This window comes from Triticum dicoccoides, chromosome 7B (assembly GCF_002162155.2).
Source record: "Triticum dicoccoides isolate Atlit2015 ecotype Zavitan chromosome 7B, WEW_v2.0, whole genome shotgun sequence".
Classification (NCBI taxonomy): Eukaryota; Viridiplantae; Streptophyta; class Magnoliopsida; order Poales; family Poaceae; genus Triticum; species Triticum dicoccoides.
In genome coordinates, this window is record NC_041393.1 from 40,288,518 (window position 1) to 40,292,058 (window position 3,541).

Below are 3,541 nucleotides of genomic sequence, written 5' to 3' on the forward strand. Positions count from 1 at the left end.
GAAAGGTGAAACTTGAATTACTAATACACTGGCAATCCTTTTAGTAACAAGATATGAATGAATAAGCAGAAAACTAATATTTCCTTGTATCAAGATAGCAGACTCATGACTTACCATGGTACAGAAAAAGAAACTTGTCAGTGTTAATTTTAAGTTAATAGGCAAAGCTCACAATTCATCAAGATTTTATTTCTTTGTATGTTCACCTTATAAGTATGTTCGCCTTATAAGTATCAAGAAACTTGTTTGCTAACCTGAATATAATTCTCAACTGATGGCTAAAATGGCAGGCCGAGAAAGAGCATATCTGAACAAAATACCTGGTAGAGCACCCTACAACAAACCTCCAAAATGATTAGCGGCATTCGATCATTTCAAAGTGCCTGCAGAAATAAAATCAAAATAGTAATCAGGACAAAATCTTTTTTGCAGAAGTGCACTCTAAATTCAGATATAACATTTTCAAAAATCCAGTGATGCTAAAGAGGACATATCTTGCACATATTTGAAGAAGCCACCATCATCCCGCATTGGTCATGGCAGTGAGAAACAATCATTAGTCCTAAAACAGAGTAGGATCTATTAGAGAAAATTTGAAAAGGTGTGTTAGTATGTGACCATAAAATAAGGTTGTAGACAGACCAGGAATACTCATTTAGATCATCATAATTACACCATGTTGAATGTGGTGTTTTTCCATGCTGGATTTTTTCTGCTTCCTACCAAATATAAGAGAACCATCTCCATTACCAAGAAGCTTCTTCCTTTCTTTCAAGAGTATGTGTTCGACCCAAAGGCATTTTTTTCGCATCATTATCGGAATCCACTCCCCTAATCGCCTTTTCTGTATCTATCTTTAACATATTTGCTAGCCCTGAAATCTGTAGGGAAATTAGACGCAAACTATGACAGAAAAGTGTGAAACACAGTGACAACATAATTAGCTCACCCCTTCATACTGCTGTAGAGTCGAGTATTTATATATGATCTCTGGTTAGTGTTGTAAGCTGATCTTTAATTCCAAAGGCAAGTGCACCATCGGCATGTGGTTCTGCAAAAATCATCACTGAAGCAATCATATCAGAAATCCATGAACTGTCATGTGTACAACAAGAACAAGAAAAAAATGACCACAAATGGGTATCCAACTCGGCGAGCAGTGGCGACTTTATACATTGTTAAAATCAACCTGCATATATAATAAACAACAATATAATTTATTTATAAACAAAATTATTAGCAGCCAACAGACACTTAATCTTTTTGCTTAGAGTTTGGCGAGTAGCAGTGGAGGAACTTCTATTGAATACCTGCTATGTCTGAACGGTAGCTGATATGCCTATCCCATAAGATAATCTCCCTGTACGGGACATAAGCCTTATAGATAATCTCCATGTACAATCCTATAGATGGAAGAAATTCAGCAGAATATAAGTGAGTGGTAGTCTCTCATTTTGGACTCAATTCTCCCTTCATTGGCATCTTGGTTGTACACATTGATTTGCTCTTGTGAGTGGTAGTGGATTGAAAATTTATTTGATCTGTCGGTGTGTCTTGTGAGTGGTAGGCATTAAACTGGGTATTGTTTGGATTACCTAACAATGACCATTCATGATTATGCAACCTCGCATAGCCTAGATAAATGATGAAACCAGTTGAAGATCCTTTGCATGCATATAAATTGTAGAAGAAAAGTTTTGGTAAAAAATAACAACAAACTAACTTTAGAATGTTGCAAATGTACTGGTGTCCAGTCACGGTATATATGCAATTATGCACGAGTATATGATTCTGCCGCAAGGATCAGATAGACAACAATTTGGAGCATGGTGTTGTGTGACATCTCACAAAGTGAATGGATGAATTTTTGATTGTTACAAAAATTTCATATATAGATTTTCAATGTAAAAGCAAACTTTAGGCCTATGTTATTTGTACATACAAAATGTCTTTATTGGTTCCCAAAGAGGTTCAGTAACCACCCTAAGTATACAATCGAACATACCTTGAATCACTTTACCAAAAATATTGCAGATCAGAAGTAAGTCCAGCCCATGTCTTATCAACTGCAAAAAGATTCCACAGACAAAACTTGCAAAAAAAGGTCACCCTCATATCTACTGTTTCATATCAAGAATCTCCTCAAACATGTCATCAGACAAACCTTTTTTGGTTCAGTTTGAAGATACATGGCCAAAATGAAGACTACTATGATATAAAAGGAAACAAATACATCATAGAAATGACATAGGAACACTATGCATGCTCAACAATGATATGGGTCTGACATATGGAGTTAGCAGTTTCCCTAAAACAACAACTTTCTGAATATTATTGTCTCGCCCATCATGCCCACAAAAGGAAAGATAAACCTGATGTAAACAAAATATTACAGCGAACAAACACAGAGTTTTTCAGAAAAAGGAACACTTACCATTGAAACTTCCAGTCCTTGAAGAAAGGACAACCTTCCTACAAATACACCATCCAATGCAGGTTCATACAATTTTCATTGTGCACAAATGATGCAACATGCAGATTCAAGCCAATGCGACAAAATGTCCAATTAACTTAGAGCTATTTACATATCGTTTACTTAAGTAAAAAAACTCAAGTTATCTTGCTGCAGGCAATCTACTCAATGCTGATCACACAAATAATAATGTCCGAAAGCACTTAGAAACAACCAGACCACACAAGCATAAAATTGTGTAACCAAATAGACATCAGAGGGGAGGGAGCATTTTTCAGAAGTACCTCATTAAGTTTCACAGTTATCATGTAAGGAGTAAAGGACCCGATGAACCTACAAATCAAAAGAAATATCATAGTCAGCACAAAAATTGTTCAAAGAAGATGATCAAATTAAAAATCATGTAACTGAACATATAGAAGAATCTTATTATAAACGTGTGAATTCACATGTAAACCAACTAACCAAGACGGATGCCCTTTTTATTGATAGGCTGAATATAATAAGACACATGCCCTTTAAACGTGTGAATTCACATGTAAACCAACTAAACAAGACGGATGCAGCCAAAATTACCCAAGGCATCTAGTTGTTTCTTTTAGGGTTTAGGGTGTGCAAGTGTCATTGAGGACATTACCTGTCCACTGAATCTAATGGAAAATTCATGGAATATATGCTTGTTCCCACGAAATTGGATTCGGACTCAGGTTTAAGACGAACGTGCATCGCTAGAGACTTCTCCAACTCCTTCAAAGACTCCTGCAAATTTTGCTTAGGGGCTTCATCATGCCACCAACTTCTTCAGGTGCCAACAACATGAATAGATAACGGGGTGGGAGTGGGAAGGGAACAGAGATGGAGGAGGGAGAAGGGAGAAGAGAGAAGAGGGGGAAAGAGGAAGGGGTGGAGATACCTGTGATAACGGGGAGGCGGCAGTGCAGGACCGGAAGACTCTCCGCCGGCAGGCACGATGAAGAGCTGGCGGCTCCAACCCTAGCTTGCGCGTGAGAACTGCATCCGTCGCACACAACCAGGGCATCCATCGTCTGTCGTCGTGCTCCAGCGAGC

The 3,541-nt window shown here is 37.8% G+C and overlaps 1 long non-coding RNA gene across 1 annotated transcript; it reads right to left on the minus strand.

The window, feature by feature from the left end:
* Positions 1–880: 880 nt before the first annotated feature.
* Positions 881–2,046, minus strand: LOC119335220. The gene is made up of 3 exons (XR_005161727.1): positions 2,006–2,046; positions 1,311–1,403; positions 881–1,066 (listed from the first exon to the last, which is right to left on the minus strand). It is a non-coding gene; the product is annotated as an uncharacterized LOC119335220 (long non-coding RNA).
* Between the last annotated feature and the right edge of the window lie 1,495 nt (positions 2,047–3,541).